This window comes from Podarcis tiliguerta (genome assembly GCF_965153285.1).
Source record: "Podarcis tiliguerta genome assembly, chromosome: 3".
NCBI classification, from domain to species: Eukaryota; Metazoa; Chordata; class Lepidosauria; order Squamata; family Lacertidae; genus Podarcis; species Podarcis tiliguerta.
In genome coordinates this window covers 6,069,449-6,086,430 of record NC_139536.1, presented here as the reverse complement: position 1 = coordinate 6,086,430, position 16,982 = coordinate 6,069,449, and the positions used below count along the sequence as shown (strand labels likewise).

Here is a 16,982-nt window from a genome sequence, read left to right as displayed (position 1 = left end):
TAAAAGTTTGGTAGTTGTTTTTCTCTTTGAAATCTAGTGGGAGGGTGTTCCACAGGGCAGGCGCCACCACTGAGAAGGCCCTCTGCCTGGTTCCCTGGTCAGACCTCACCTGGAGTACTGTGTGCAGTTCTGGGCACCACAGTTCAAGAAGGACACTGACAAACTGGAACGGGTCCAGAGGAGGGCAACCAAAATGGTCAAAGGCCTGGAAACGATGCCTTATGAGGTACGGCTAAGGGAGCCTGGAGAAGAGGAGGTTAAGGGGTGATATGATAGCCATGTTCAAATATATAAAAGGATGTCACATAGAGGAGGGAGAAAGGTTGTTTTCTGCTGCTCCAGAGAAGCGGACACGGAGCAATGGATCCAAACTACAAGAAAGAAGATTCCACCTAAACATTAGGAAGAACTTCCTGACAGTAAGAGCTGTTCGACAGTGGAATTTGCTGCCAAGGAGTGTGGTGGAGTCTCCTTCTTTGGAGGTCTTTAAGCAGAGGCTTGACAACCATATGTCAGGAGTGCTCTGATGGTGTTTCCTGCTTGGCAGGGGGTTGGACTCGATGGCCCTTGTGGTCTCTTCCAACTCTATGATTCTAAGGCCCTTGGCGCTAGACCTCAGTGTCTGGGCAGAACGATGGATGTGGAAATCAGAAGCAGTACCACCAGCGGCAGATTGGCAACATAATTTTTTTGAAATGATTGAATTAGCAAAAATGACGGCAACAATTAGAATGCAGTCTAACCAAAATCTCAAACAGGAATGGAAGTGAGTAGACGAATACATAATTAAAAGATACCCCAACAAAAAAATTATTGATATGTGTAGACTGATCTCACAAAGTGAATTTAAATAGATATACAAGAATGTATGTTTTATTATTAAGATACAAGAATATAATCACAATAATAAAGTTATAAAATAAAAATTAGGAAGTCACGCTCGGGTGGAGGGAAGACATAGGGTAAGATAAGAAGCAAGTAAGAAATGACTAAATGTTGGTACATAATGGAATGAAAAACGTGAATTTACAAGTATAATGTATATGCAATATTATGTAAACATTTTGTGTATGTATTGAAATATCAATAAATAAAAGAAAGAAAGAAAGAAAGAAAGAAAGAAAGAAAGAAAGAAAGAAAGAAAGAAAAAGTTATTAGCTGAACAATGAAGGCTCTTGCATCATATCAATAAACAGTGAGTTCCGCAGAATATTGCTGCCAAACTAGAATAGTGATTTCTTGCAAGTGTGGAATACACATTATGTGACACTGGTAAAAAGTGCCAGTCCATTATTTAACATGATAACTCAAATTCCGCATGAAGAAAAACTGACCCTATCTTGCCTTAGTTGAAATCCCTATCCTGCCTTAGTTGGGGGGTAATGCTCTATTCTGCCTTTGTCAGACCACATCTGGAGTCCTGTGTCCAGTTCTGGGCACCACATTTTAAAAAGGATATTGACAAGCTGGAACGTGTGCAGAGGAGGGCAACCAAGATGATCAAGGGCCTGGAAACACAGCCTTGGGAGGAATGGTTGAGAGAGTTGGGCATGTTTAGCCTGGAAAAGAGGAGACTGAGAGGTGTTATGATAGCCATCTTTATTTTTATTTATTTTTAAATAATTTTTATTTGGTTTTACAAATATTAATTTATAGCAATCCAAATAACATATCCATATTTAGAAATTTCTCCAAATCTTTGGACTTTCCACCTTCCCCTCCATGGATCCTATTATACACCCTCTTAACTGCATATTATTTCACAATCCATATTTTGTATCTTTTCATATTGTCCATGATATGAACTACATTGCAAGTGTTATTAAAATCCTGCTAATGTTTTCATCTGTTTACAGTGGTCTCCTAAATAAATTATAAATTTCCCCCATTCTTTATTGATCTTCTTGGTTCCTGCGCCTTCCAGTCAGTTTTGCCATTTTGGCATAGTCCAACAGTTTAATTTGCCATTCTTCTCTGGTACGGAACCTTGTTTTCTTTCCATCTCTGGGCTAGTAACATCCAAACGGCTGTTGTCGCATACAGGAAAAGTCTTTTCTGTTCCTTTGGGATGTTGGTACCTACAATTCCTAATAAGAAAGCTTCTGGTTGTTGTTTACAAAAGCTATTTAAAACATTTTTTTTTCCAATTCATTATATATCATTTCCCAAAATGCTTTTATAACCTTACATGTCCGCCACATATGATAAAAGGTACCTTCTTTTTCGATATGATAGGTAAAGGTAAAGGGACCCCTGGCAGTTAAGTCCAGTCGCGAACAACTCTAGGGTTGTGGCGCTCATCTCGCTTTACAGGCTGCGGGAGCCGGTGTTTGTCCACAGACAGTTTTTCCAGGTCATGTGGCCAGCAGGACTAAGCCGCTTCTGGCGAACCAGAGCAGCGCACGGAAACACCGTTTACCTTCCTGCCGGAGCGGTACCTATTTATCTACTTGCACTTTGACGTGCTTTTGAACTGCTAGGTTGGCAGGAGCAGGGACCGAGCAACGGGAGCTCACCCCGTCACGGGGATTCGAACTGCCGACCTTCTGATCGGACTTCAAATATCTTAAGGGCTGCCACATGGAAGGGGGGAAAGCTTGTTTTCTCCTGCTCCGGAGGGTAGGACTCAAACCAATGGCTCCAAGTTGCAAGTAAGGAGATCACGACAAAACACCAGGAAAAGCTTCCTGACAGTGGGAGCTGCTTGACAGTGGAATCGGATGACCTCTGAAAGTGGTGTACTAATTCATTAGAAGCTTTTAAGCAGAGGTTGGATGGCCATCTGTCTGGGATTTTTTTTTAAAAAAATAGTTTTTATTAAGTTTTACATTTTTATATTCAATACAATCATCATTATCACAAAAAAATATGCAAAAATATATGCAAATTCCCTCAACTTTCTCTTCTGGGTCTTTAAATATTTGTTTCTTCTGCTTATTTTATTCCACCTTAATTTGTAATCTAAATATTATTGTGTTTGTATCATTTTTATACCATGTATCCCAAATTACATCTTACGCTTTATTGTTTTCCCTATTATTGTCTCTTAACTTTTATGCTTGTTTCCTTAATTGTAAATGTTTAGTCAAACCCTGCTAGTGAGTCTACGGTACTTCTTTACAATGTTTCTGTAGGTACGTCATAAATGGTTCCCAGTCTTTTTAAAAATCTCTCATCTTTGCCTCTAAGTTTTCCAGTAAGCTTTGCCATTTCAGCATAATCCATCAGTTTCACTTGCTGTTCTTCTTTCATTGGTATCTTGTCGTCTTTCCATTTTGGGGCTAGTAATATCCTAGCCACTGTTGTAACGTACATGAATCGTTTCTTCCACTCTTTTGGCAAGTCTTGACTTGTAATGCCTAGCAAAAAAGCTTCTAGTCTTTTAACAAAAGTTATCTTCAACATTTTTTTCATTTCATTGTAAATTATTTCCCAATAGCTTTTGATTACTTTACAAGTCCACCACTAATAATAATAATAATAAAACAAATTTTATTTATACTCCGCCCTCCCTGGCCAGAGCTGGGCTCAGGGTGGCTAACACCAGTAAAATTACAGTAAAAGCATAATGGGGGGGGGGACCCCAATTTAAAATACAGGTTAAAATGCAATTTAAAATGCAGCCTCATTTTAAAAGTAGCCCATAGATCAAGACCATGAGGGGAGGGAAACATAAGGGTCAGACTGAGTCCAAACCAAAGGCCAGGCGGAACAGCTCTGTCTTGCAGGCCCTGCGGAAAGATGTCAAGTCCCGCAGGGCCCTAGTCTCTTGTGACAGAGCTTTCCACCAAATCGGGGCCAGTACTGAAAAGGCCCTGGCCCTAGTTGAGACCAATCTAACCACCTTGCAGCTTGGGACCTCCAAAGTGTTGTTATTTGTGGACCTTAAGGTCCTCCGTGGGGCATACCAGGAGAGGCGGTCCCGTAGGTACGTGGGTCCTAGGTAAAACTCTGTCAGGGATTCTTTAGCTGTGATCCCTGCATTGCAGGGTCCCTTTCCAACTCTATGACTCTGTGATTTTTGTCTAGGCACCTGGAACTCCCCTTGCAAGGAATCTTGAATGAAACCTGGCAGGTCTTAGGACCCAGCCTCACTTGCTAAAAAAAAGAAAAAAAGAGAGGCATTCTTTTCTCTTTTAGGTCTCTTCAGGGTTATGTCTTAGTGGGAGGCAGAATCCCAGTCTGGCTGGCATGAATGAGAGACGGCGGACAGAAATACCGGCGTGAAAAGCCTCAAACTGGAATAGTACGGCGGTAGCTAGGCAACGGCCTTGACGCAACCACACACACACACACACACACACGGTGGGAGAGAAGTCCCTTTGAAAAAAAGATGCACACACATTTTTCAAAGCCAAGAGAAACACAGCCAGTGACTTGGAGGTTTAGAGGAGGACTGGAAGCAACATCAACAGCAGCAGCAGCACAGCTGAAGATATTCAAGTTAGAAAGCGAGAGAGAGGCAGAGCAAAGCGTTGAAGTCTCACCACTGGAATATTAATGGGGGATGCCCCTGACGCCATGCAAATTCTGGTAAGTTTAATATATTTTTAACTCTCCAGCTTCTCTGCCACCTTCCATCCCACCCACCACCTGAAAGGAGGCAGGGAATGATCGTTTCCTGAAGATGTTCTCGGTACCTTATCAATAGTGTGTAAATCCTTGCACCCACGCTTACCCCAGGGCTCTTACCACCAGGTGGAGACTTTGACATTTACGCATCTTGTTCCCCCGGGCAATTTCATCCTATATATGTGCATATATTTCTAAAAACCACAAAGGTTGTGACTGCAAGAGTACAGCTTCGGCAGCCGGTTCTGCAGAAAGGAACACGCCCCTTCATCCCCTAAAACCTGCTTAGAGGAATTAGGATAGATGTCTCTCTGCTTATCTTCTGATAAGGGAAGGCAGGGTTTATTTCTGAGCCTGTTGCTTGCTGGGTGTGTGAGCAGCCCCACAACAGCACTCCTTCTGACCGCTCTTTCTCACACACACCCTGCTATAAGAAGTCATGAGTGGTGCACGATGAAATCCGGATCTTGACACATTGGGTATTGAGGGACTTCATGGAAGCGTGGTGTCAACGATAGAAGGACAATAGGACGTGAGGTTTCAAGTAAGAGCAGCCGAGATGCCTTCTGGTTGTGGGGAGATGTGGAATGAGGAGCAGTGTCCACAAATGCAGCGAGCAGAAAAGGTGGTGAGATTCTGTTCGAACCCATGTTGCACCTAGATGAATGTGATGGGTCCTGTGGTTTCTGTGGCTGGAGGGAACGAGGGCTGGGCAGATCTGCCCATTCCTGTCTCTCTCTGTTTTTCTTATTCTTCCTATCTTGAATCCAGTACTCCACATTTCCCCATGAATTTGCACGCAAGGAGAAAAATCTACTAGTCCTCATGAACATCCACCTGTATTTTAGTGCAAATTTCTCCGCCTGTGAACATTTCTGTGTGCTTTCCCCCCCACCCTTATTTACATTTTTTTTGGGAAAGCAATTTCCCCAAATTTAATGCATTTTCATATGCTGTTTTCCCCAAAATGTGCCTTTCTATGCATGCTTCATTCCAGTGTATGCACATTCATGCCTGTTACTTGCACAGCAAAATTCGCACAAGTGTGAATTTAAGAAGAGGACTCCGCATATTATTTCAAAAAGTGCAAATTTTGTAGGTTCGCCTTTGAATGAGAACTGGATCAAATTTCTCCCCTCAGAGCCTGTGATTTTCATATGATTGCAGACTCAGCCCCCCCCCCCCGTATTTATCTTCGAAAGCCTTACTGAAAAGGTTCACATTCCACACCCTTTGCAGTTCTCATTGATGAAATGGGTGGGTTCTCCCTCCCTCTCTCCTTTTGTCTGGTGTTCTGCATCCTCTTTTTGAAAACGCGAAAGAAAAGCAATTGAAAGGTGGGCTCTCTTCCACAGCTAGTGACAGGTTTTGATCTCAGCCCTTGGGGGAAGATGCTCAGGAGGTCTGCTTGGCATGCAGAAGATCTCAGGTTCAATCTTTGGTAGGGAACATCTCCTGCCTCAGACCCCGGAAAGTCACTGCTCAAATGAACCAGTGGTCTGAGTTGGTATATAAGACATCTTCTTAAGTTCCTAACTCCTAAGGATCTGAGATTGGAAAGACTGCTTTAGAAGCCCAAAATGAAAGTAAGGAAGGTTGTTGCTCTTGTTGTTTGCTATCAAATGGAGTGGGTCCATTTTTAGCACAGTTTGCAAATACAGTGGTACCTTGGGTTACATACACTTCAGGTTACATACGCTTCAGGTTACAGACTCCACTAACCCAGAAATATTACCTCGGGTTAAGAACTTTGCTTCAGGATGAGAACAGAAATCGTTCTCCGGCGGCATGGAAGCAGCAGGACGCCCCATTAGCTAAAGTGGTGCTTCAGTTTAAGAACAGTTTCAGGTTAAGAACAGACCTCCAGAACGAATTAAGTGCTTAACCCGTGGTACCACTCTATGCACAAAAGGATCCTTTTCTGTTTTCAAAAATGTATCTACCTAAAAAGGCAGTATGCCACAAGTAATAATAATAATAATAATAATAATAATAATAATAATAATAATTTATTATTTATACCCCACCCATCTGGCTGGGCTTCCCCAGCCGCTCTGGGAGGCTTCCAACAAAATATTAAAATACCATAATACATCAAACATTAAAAGCTTCCCTAAACAGGGCTGCCTTCGGATGTCTTCTAAAAGTCTGGTAGTTGTTCTTCTCTTTGACATCTGGTGGGAGGGCGTTCCACAGGGCGGGCGCCACTACCGAGAAGGCCCTCTGCCTGGATCCCTGTAACTTCTCACAGGGAGGGAATCGCCAGAAGGCCCTCAGCACTGGACCTCAGTGTCCGGGCTGAATGAAGGGGGTGGAAATGCTCCTTCAGGTATACTGGGCCAAGGCCGTTTAGGGCTTTAAAGGTCAGCACCACCACTTTGAATTGTGCTTGGAAATGTACTGGGAGCCAATACAGGTCTTTCAAGACCAGTGTTATGTGGTCTTAGCAACCACTCCCAGTCACCAGTCTAGATGCCGCATTCTGGATTAATTGTAGTTTCTGGGTCACCTTCAAAGGTAGCCCCACGTAGAGCGCATTGCAGTAGTCCAAGCAGGAGATAACCAGAGCATGCACCACTCTGGCGAGACAGTCTGTGGGCAGATAGTGTCTCAGCCTGCGTACCAGATGGAGCTGGTAAACAGCTGCCCTGGACACAGAATTGACCTGTGCCTCCATGGACAGCTGTGAGCCCAAAATGACTCCCAGGCTGCGCACCTGTTCCTTCAGGGGCACAGTTACCCCATTCAGGACCAGGGAGTCCTCCACACTTGCCCGCCTCCTGTCCCCCCAAAACAGGATTCAACCTCAATCTGTTAGTTGCCATCCATCCTCCAACCGCCTCCCGACACTCACACAGGGCCTTCACCACCTTCACTGGTTCTGATTTGAAAGAGAGGTTGAGCTAGGTATCATCTGCATATTGATGGACACCCAGCCCAAACCCCCTGATGATCTCTCCCAGTGGCTTCATGTAGATGTTGAAAAGGAAGGCAATTATTATAATTCAACCAAGGAGTTCAAGGCAGCATTCATCATTTTCTACTCCCCTTTTTTGTCCACAACAACCCTTCAAGGTAGGATAGGTTGAAAGACAATCTAGTCCCAAGATCACCCACTGAGCTTCATGACTGCGGTAGGATTTGAACCCGAGTCTCCCCAGTCCTTGTCCAGCACTTTGACCAGTACATCACACATGCCTAGAAATGCTGGATTTCTTGAGTTAAAATTTTGGCAGTCTTAGCACCATGTGACCACACCCCACCACCACCAAGGGTCAAGCAAACAGACCCTGGGAGAGATTTCCCCAAGGGCATAATGCTCTGATATAATATGAATCTCCCATTTATTATTCATTGGCTTTGCTCCTATATTTGTTTACCCATTTGCAGGCTCACGTCCATGCATCCATTTAAATGAGCAGGATGTTCTTTTTTTTTTTTTGCAATGCACAGCTTTGGGAAGGTGGAAAAATGCTGTTCTGCAATTTCTCAACCTCCTTCTGCAAAAGCACTAGAAAATTGCATCCTGTTGTCAGCAAACGCTAAGGACTCTCAGCAGGGCTGGAATGAATTTGTTCCTGTGAATTTTCTTATCCTTTTTTTTTACATCAAATATTCAGCGGCGTGATAGAAAATCGAAATGATGGCCTCATGCTGATGATTAGTGGAATTCCAAGTTGTTGGGATTTTTTTTTTAAAAAAGTGGGATCTGGGGACTTGATCAATCCTTGGCCCTTGGCATAGGTCTGATACGGATGACAGTCTACTGCAGGCTTCCTCAACCTTGGCCCTCCAGATGTTTTTGGCCTACAACTCCCATGATCCCTAGCTAGCAGGACCAGTGGTCAGGGATGATGGGAATTGTAGTCCCAAAACATATGGAGGGTCTACTGAATGGTCACTTAGCACTGTGTGCATGCAGAACTGGAACCAGGGGTGGCTAGTCCGTGCCCCGCAGGGCATTTTTGCCCAGCGGTGGAGCAAGCTGATTGGGCGACTGGGGCAGCGCACATGCCCTGTGCCCAGGGGTGAGGCCAGCCGCCCGCAGGGGTGGGGCGAGCCGGGAAGGACGTACTGTGGGGCCTCTGAGGAGTCTGCCTGCCTCCTCCCACTCAGCCGCCCTACAGCTGGGGGGCAGGCAGTGGGTGTACTGTTTGGGCAGTGCGAAGCCTGCGGACACCCAAGCCACTGTGTCTGTGATGGCCTGAGACTCGGGCTCGGACTCAGAGCCAGAGGAGTCTCAGTCCGCACCAGACCCTTTGCCTCAGGCGGCAGCTGAACCTAGTCTGGGGCCTGATTCTGAAGAGCCCCAGTCTGCACAGATTTCCCTGCAACAAGCACCAGCTGGGCCAAGTCAGGGGCCTGAGGCTGCCCTGGCTCCAGATGCGGGGATGACCTCGTTGCCTCCAGCTGGGCCATCACTTACAGCTGCTCCACTACCAGTTGGGTCAGGGGAGGCTGAGGTGGCCCCTGGGTTTAGTAACCCACCGACGTCTCCCGAGCTGCAGAGACTGAGGTCTGAGAGAAGGAGAGACCTGAGTACTTGCAGGAGGAGTGCTCACCTTCAGGCGAGACAGGGAGGTGAGTCACCGGGGGATCAGGACCAGCCGTTACCACGATAGAGATAAAAGGCTGCTGGACCCCGCCCCAGGTTGTGAGAGCAATGTTGCTGTTTGCCAGACCCTGCCTGTGATCTTGTGCCTGACCTTGCCTGGTTTCCTGTCTTGGTCCTATCAGACTGACTCCTCGCGGAACCCTTGGATTCGGGACCGGACCTGGACCATGTCGCTCAGTTTCCCCCTGGGCCCAGCATGATGTCTCTCCCAGGAGACTTGTGTGGCTTGGGCACGCTGCAGGCCCTGCAGTGAGTGCCGCCAGGCATTTTGCCACCCCCTCAGTGGTGACACCCAGGGTGGCACACCGCCTTTCTCTGCCCCTGTTTCTACCCCCCAAAAAAGTTTTAGGGCCTAAATCAGGTTGGGGACCTTTGGCCCTCCAGAGTTGTTGCTGAACTACAACTCCCATCAGCCATTCCATTTGCCTATTTCCCTCCTCCAAATGTAGGCAAGTATTCGGAGGGAGGGGGGTGGGATTGCCCATGCATGACACGTCCTCTAAAGCAAAAAAATTTAAAATCTCTTTTCAAACTGGCACCCAGTTTTCTTTCACACAGCCCAACACCCCCCTTGCTTGGTTTTCCCCTTGCCAGTAAAGGACAGGAAAGAAAGTGTGGCTGTGGAAGATGTTTTTCTTCTTTTTCTTTTTTGAAGAGCCTCGCTGCTCACCCGTGGCTTCAAAGCTTGCTGGCCATCTCTTCGCTGATCACTATGGCAACGTTTATCAGTGCAAAGTTGCCACAGAGAAAGTGCTGAAGCTTGATGTAGGAGACCCACTGCCTCCCAGGTGTGGCTCCTGTCAATAAAACAAAATAAAATAAAATTTCTCCTTTCTTTTTTTTTAAAAAAACCATGAACAGAAGGGAGAAAGCCTAAACAGCCTCGGTCCTGTATATCTGAAGGAGCATCTCCACCCCCATCATTGTGCCTGGACACTGAGGTCCAGCGCCAAGGGCCTTCTGGCGGTTCCCTCATTGCGAGAAGTGAAGTTACAGGGAACCAGACAGAGGGCCTTCTTGGTAGTGGCACCCGCCCTGTGGAACGCCCTCCCATCAGATGTCAAAGCGATAAACAACTACCTGACATTTAGAAGACATCTGAAGGCAGCCCTGTTCAGGGAAGTTTTTAATGTGTGACATTTTAATGTATTTTAAATCTTTGTTGGAAGCCCAGAGTGGCTGGGAAAACCCAGCCAGATGGGCGGGGTACAAATAATAACTTCTTCTTCTTCTTCTTCTTCTTCTTCTTCTTCTTCTTCTTCTTCTTCTTCTTCTTCTTCTTCCCCAGTCTGAGAGTACACTAAATATAGTACATTTCCAAAAGGAATCAATGTTGTTTGGAGACATGGTCTCTAAGTCATTTGTAGGAAGCTGCCATCTAACAGCACAGGCTATTTTAGGATAAACACTTGCCAAAAGTATGCCTCACTCTCACACATGAAAGGATTATTTGCATCTGCATAGATGCACACATAGAAATAATTACTGTAATTGAAACTAAAATTATAGTCAACAAAAAGGCAAAAAAAAAGCTAATGCGATTCAACAAATGCATCAACAAGAGTCTAGTTGTCCAGGTCAGGGGAAGTGATAGTTCTACCCCATTCTGCCTTGGTCAAACCACACCTGGAGTCCTGGGCCCAGTTCTGGTTCCACAGTTAAAGAAGGATATGGACAAGCTGGACCATGTGCAGAGGATGGCGACCAAAATGATCAAAGGTTTGGAAACCAAGCTTTATGATGGACTATATGGAGTTGGCGGAAATGACTGGCAGAATCCGAAACCAGGGAGATGAGTTGGTGGAGGAAGATTGGAAGAAATTCAAAGACTACTTACAGAAATATTATAAAATTAATGAATGTTAGAATGATGTTGGATTGAGGTTAAAGGGTTATTAGTAATAATGGGATGAAGGAATATGGAAAAATGGAAGGTTAATAGACGAAAAGCTAAAGGTATAATATACTAAGATCAAGATAAGGATAAGGTAGAGGGAAGGGATTTGCTGAATAAATAATTGAACTGGAATACAGAGAGGGGAGGTGTGGGGAGGTCCGGGAAATAAGCAAATGCAAGATATATTATGAAAATTGAATTGTTTTTATTTTTGTATTTTTCTTTTTTCTTATGTGAAAATCTTAATAAAATATTATATATAAAAAAAGGAAACCAAGCTTTATGAGGAACAGTTAAGGGATTTGGTTACAGGTAGGTAGCCATGTTGGTCTGCCATAGTCTGCAAATAATCGGCCACGACTGGACCTAATGGTCAGGGGTTCCTTTTCCTTTACCTTTATGTTATTGGTTTACCTTTTATGGGCTTTTATGGTCCATAGCTCAGTGGCAGATCACATGCTGTCCATGCAGCATCTATCTCTGTCATCTCCAGGTCAGACTCCGAAATAGTCAACTCCCTGTGTTATTGTAAACTTCATGAATGGATCGAGAGATAGATAGTCTGACCCTTACTCAGCATGGGCGCACTTTGAACCAATGCTGCTTTGCCAAAACACTTAGTGGCCAAAATTGTGGAAACCTTTTAGAAAAAGTGTATTTCCGAGGTTTGATGGTTCATAACACCTGATTGGCTCTCTAAACGCTCATGCTCACTGGCTACATTCAAATGAAGGAAAGCTACTGCATATCACCCTAAGCAAGTTGTGCTTCCTTTTTCTGGTTATTTGGATATAACTTTTGATAGAATACAGATAATTGAACAACCTTCGTTGCATTACATTCTTCATTAAATGATCTTTCCATTGATATATAATTTTATGGTTTTACTCCAAAGAAAAGGCCCCAAAAGGTTTCCACAATTTTGGCTACTGGTGTAATATGGAGCACTTGGGTCATGTGAATGAGGTTGTTGTTAGGATTCATTCCCCGTATTGCAGTCATGGGATTGTTTTTATCACATGACGGTGTATGTTTTCATTCCACATTGTGGGAAGTGGCAGAGGCAGGATGTTTTTATTACTGTGTTTCTGTGATGTAGGTCATTTGCTCTCTCTTCTTTCTCTTTGCTGTCTGATGCTGAAGAGGAAGGAGCTGAGTTACTATGCTCCAAGTGTGTATATGTAAATAAACGTATAGCCAAAACCTGTGCTACTGAGTCTGAACGCTGACTGCCAATACTCTGCTGATCCTGATGTGTGCTGATGCCTCTTGGTATCAGACGCTGTGATGTTGGCCACAAACTTGACATGAGCCAACAGTGTGACGCGGCAGCTAAAAAAGCCAATGCAATTCTGGGCTGCATCAATAGGAGTATAGCATCTAGATTAAGGGAAGTAATAGTGCCACTGTATTCTGCTCTGGTCAGACCTCACCTGGAGTACTGTGTCCAGTTCTGGGCAGCACAGTTCAAGAAGGACACTGACAAACTGGAACGTGTCCAGAGGAGGGCAACCAAAATGGTCAAAGGCCTGGAAACGATGCCTTATGAGGAACGGCTAAGGGAGCTGGGCATGTTTAGCCTGGAGAAGAGGAGGTTAAGGGGTGATATGATAGCCATGTTCAAATATATAAAAGGATGTCACATAGAGGAGGGAGAAAGGTTGTTTTGTGCTGCTCCAGAGAAGCGGACACGGAGCAATGGATCCAAACTACAAGAAAGAAGATTCCACCTAAACATTAGGAAGAACTTCCTGACACTAAGAGCTGTTCGACAGTGGAATTTGCTGCCAAGGAGTGTGGCGGAGTCTCCTTCTTTGGAGGTCTTTAAGCAGAGGCTTGACAACATATATCAGGAGTGCTCTGATGGTGTTTCCTGCTTGGCAGGGGGTTGGACTCGATGGCCCTTGTGGTTTCTTTCAACTCTATGATTCTATGATTCTATGTTTGGGCTGGAGAAAGCTTTTCAATCTCCCGAAAGAACGACAAGGAGGGCATGTGTCTCTGCTGGACTCCTACTCATGTGTAGGACCTCCTAACAGCTGCGGCTCTGAACACCCAAATTGCACCTCTCCCCATTTACTGTCAAAGCCTGTTGCTTTCTGGGGTGTGCAGGGTCTTATAGATTAAATGTCCCTCCCTTCACATACTGACATGCTCTGCACAGGTGCAATGGATGTTTTCCAACTCTCTGAGGGCAATGAGCCATGCCTCCCCTTCGGCTAAAGTTGCCTCATTTTACTCCAAAGAACTGGGAGGAATGCAAAGATCATACTTGGCTTTGGTTCTGGAACTCCATCCAACGCCTTTAAGAAGGGGTTGAATTTCTCTAGGGTACAGAAGGACCTTGTCAAGAAAGTGCTTAGAACTTCTTCTTATCTGGTCAGGGAAGATCCTGAAACCTGCCAGCGTTGTGGCTGGAATCTTTTCATAACAGTTTGCATTATGCCGCCCTTATCTGGATTTCTGATCTGTACCTGATGCAGCCACCCCTTGCAAACCTCCTTAACATTCTCTTTCTTTTTCTTTTCTTAAAATGCTTCCTGGTTATGAGTAGGGCTGCTTGTGACTTTTAAAAAAGTTGGGTGGAGATATGTGAACTATGTAACGGGAGCTCCTTCAAGCTGCAAAGGAATTCTAATTGCTTAAGTATATACTTAAATACCTCTCCACGGTAATAATGCAAACACCGTCCACTTACGCACTTTGAGGTACTTGATTAAAGAATGAGCTTGCGGCATCAGAATATTCTAGCAAAGCCGTTGGTTTTCTACAGAGGTAGGCAGGGGGGTTATCTCTGTTGGGATTCCTGTTCCATGTTTGTAGTCATGAGATTGCTGCCTATCACATGACGGTGTATGTTTTCATTCCACAGTGTGGGAAGAAGATGGAGACAGGATGTTTTGTACTACTGTGTTCCGGAAAGTGGGACTGTTGTCCTTTGTTTCTTTCTCTTTGCTGTCTGATGAGAAAGAGGAAGGAGCTAATGCTCCGAGTGGATTAGATGTAAATAAAGTAGATTAGCCAAAATGCTATGCTACTGAGGTCTGTTATGCAAACTGCGAATACTCTGCGGATTCCTAAGTGTGCTGATGCTTCTTGGTATCAGTCGCTGTGATGTTCGGGCTGAAGAAAGCTTTTGAAGCTCCCGAATGATTGACCAGGAGGGAGAGAACATGCCGGTCGGGCATGTGTCTCTGCAGGGTCCTACACGAGAGTAGGATGCTCCTAACAATCTCTGTGTTGTGCAAGCAATGAAGATCCCACAATCCAATTCCACAAGGTTGAAGGTGACTCTGCTACCTCTTGCAAACATCTCCTCCATCACAGGAATCATAAAATTGGAGAGTTGGAAGGGACTGTGAGGCTCATCTAGTCCAGCCCCCTTTGATGCAGGAATAAGCAGCTGTCTCATATGGCGATTGATCCTGCAACCTTGCCATTATCAGCACCATGCTCTAACCAGCTAGGAGAGGAGAGTGCTCTTGTGCTCTTGAGTGATTATGTGATCTGCTGGAGCACAAGGGCAATTGGTGGTCCTTCATTGCTCCAGCAAGTGAAAGAGGTGATAGCAAGGCTTTCACGTTTGCTTGTGACCTTTTACTGTAGCCGTAAAGAGAGTCAGAGAATGAGAAATATAACCAAGCAGAGGCCAGATTCATCTCCTTTTTTAATGAGGTTCCTGCTTCACAATAGCTGTTTCGAAGGCAGCAGGTCTTTGCAAGACTGCGTTTCTAATTAAAAGCCATTTCGGTCAGCCGATGACCTTTCATTAAAGTTCAATGTCTTCCACATCTTGAACCTATGCAATGAGAAGTAAGCACCACTGAAGTCAAGGAAGCTTACTCACAGGAAACGATGCACGAGAGTTAGGATTGCAGTCATGCTGATCCTATTCAATTGGCTATCATGTTATTTACTTCTGCTTTTGGAGGGAAAATGTTGATGTTAGACACACACATTAAATGTATCCCCATTGAGTCCGAGAGGCCAAGCCAACTGCTCTGATCATCAGCACTTGAAAAGCAGTGTGCCTTTGTCCATGCTGGTTGATTCCAAAAGGTGTGGGCCAAACCAGGTCACTTGATGCCATTGGGATGTCAGGTGATTGACACGTAGGCAGCCTCACCTGGGTAGATCATCTCCTAGAGAACTCCAAGACGTTTCTTGGTGGGGACACCGGCATGCAATTCCTTCACCACACTCCCAAATTGAGATTGACCCTTCCGCAGCAAAGCATATATGGGTGGTAAAGGTGAAGGTAAAGGGACCCCTGACAGTTAAGTCCAGTCGTGAACGACTCTGGAGTTGCAGCGCTCATCTCGCTTTATAGGCCAAGGGAGCCACCGTTTGTCCACTCCGCAGACAGTTTTTAAGGGTCATGTGGCCAGCATGACTAAGCCGCTTCTGGAGCAACGGAACACTGACACCAGAGCAGCGCACGGAAACGCCGTTTACCTTCCCGCCAGAGCGGTACCTATTAATCTACTTGCATTTTTGGCATGCTTTCCAACTTCTAGGTTGGCAGGAGCTGGGACTGAGCAACAGGAGCTCAGCCCATTGCAGGGATTCGAACCGCTGACCTTTTGATCGGCAAGCCCAAGACTCCGTGGTTTAGACCACAGCACCACCTGCGTAGTGTGTGGTGGTGTGGTTCAAATGGTAAACTGCCTCACCAGTAATCCAGTGTTGCTCTGAGACATTTTCTGTAAGTGACAAATAAATGCAAACAGTAACAATCATTATTATTTGTATTAAAATTAAAATACCGTATTTTTTGCTCTATAAGACTCACTTTTTCCTTCCTAAAAAGTAAGGGGAAATGTGTGTGCGTCTTATGGAGCGAATGCAGGCTGCGCAGCTATCCCAGAAGCCAGAACAGCAAGAGGGATTGCTGCTTTCACTGTGCAGCGATCCCTCTTGCTGTTCTGGCTTCCGAGATTCAGAATGTTTTTTTTCTTGTTTTCCTCCTCCAAAAACTAGGTGCATCTTGTGGTCTGGTGTGTCTTATAAAGCGAAAAATACGGTACATTGTGATGTTGACTCACTTGTGAGAATCAGCCCTGGGACTTTGCTAAGTTAAGTTCTCTCTCTCTCTCTGTAAATTTCCAGGCTGACATATTTCTTCCTGGTGGCTTTAATTGATTGCTCAATATATTTTTATCACACAGATGGCAGTTAACCTCTCCTCTGGCTGGAGGGACTTTCAAGGCTGACTGCAGTCCTCATGGATACATGAACACTCTTTCCTTGAAGAGAATCTCGCCTATTTGCCTCCAAATGTTACGAGGAGAAGGCAAGCTGGAGACAGGTAAGTCCCTTTCACCTCAGCTTCAGCTTATGAATTATGGTGGAGGGAGGGAGAGGAGAAAACAAATTCCCTGCATGAAAAGCCAGTTGCATTTATGGCCCTTGCTAAACCGCTCCCCTTGATTAAGAAGATCTTCCTTTAGATAGGGCAATAGATTCACAGTAACCATGGTGATGGGCCTCCCTAAGTCAAAGGTCATTGGTGCAGCCATCATTTTGGACCGGGGCAGCCGATGTCTGAGAAGGAAGTAAATAACCCCGAAGCGCTGCTAAAAATAAAAGCGGCTGGGCTTTGTAGTCTCCCCTGTTTACAGACGTTAGAACATCAAAGATGGAACAGACCAAAGTCTTTTCTAGTCCAGGCTTCTGTTCAGCAGGCAGACTGAAAACAGTCCAAGGAACAATATCTGCACCGAATGCAGAAAATCCCAGGTTTAAGTCCTGGCATTTCCAGGTATGCTCTGCTTCCACGATTGGAGGCATCAACCTTGCATGTTTAGACCTTTAAGATAAAGGTAAAGGGACCCCTGACCATTAGGTCCAGTCGTGACCAACTCTGGGGTTGTGGCGCTCATCTCGCTTTATTGGCCG

The 16,982-nt window shown here is 45.0% G+C and overlaps 1 protein-coding gene and 1 long non-coding RNA gene across 3 annotated transcripts in view; one reads left to right on the top strand and one right to left on the bottom strand.

Annotated features, from left to right (window-relative positions):
* Nucleotides 1-4,176: 4,176 nt before the first annotated feature.
* The window catches only part of FAM167A (family with sequence similarity 167 member A), a 30,427-nt gene continuing 17,621 nt past the window's right edge, over nucleotides 4,177-16,982 (top strand). The window contains exons 1-2 of one of the 2 annotated variants that reach the window (XM_083432799.1): nucleotides 4,177-4,533; nucleotides 16,253-16,392. The gene's annotated coding sequence lies outside the window, so the exon portion shown is untranslated. The remainder of the gene's footprint in view (nucleotides 4,534-16,252; nucleotides 16,393-16,982) is intronic. The other variant, XM_083432798.1, reaches the window with a different exon arrangement.
* On the bottom strand, nucleotides 14,734-16,262 carry LOC310674046. The gene is made up of 2 exons (XR_014509354.1): nucleotides 16,130-16,262; nucleotides 14,734-14,883 (listed from the first exon to the last, which is right to left on the bottom strand). It is a non-coding gene; the product is annotated as an uncharacterized lncRNA (long non-coding RNA).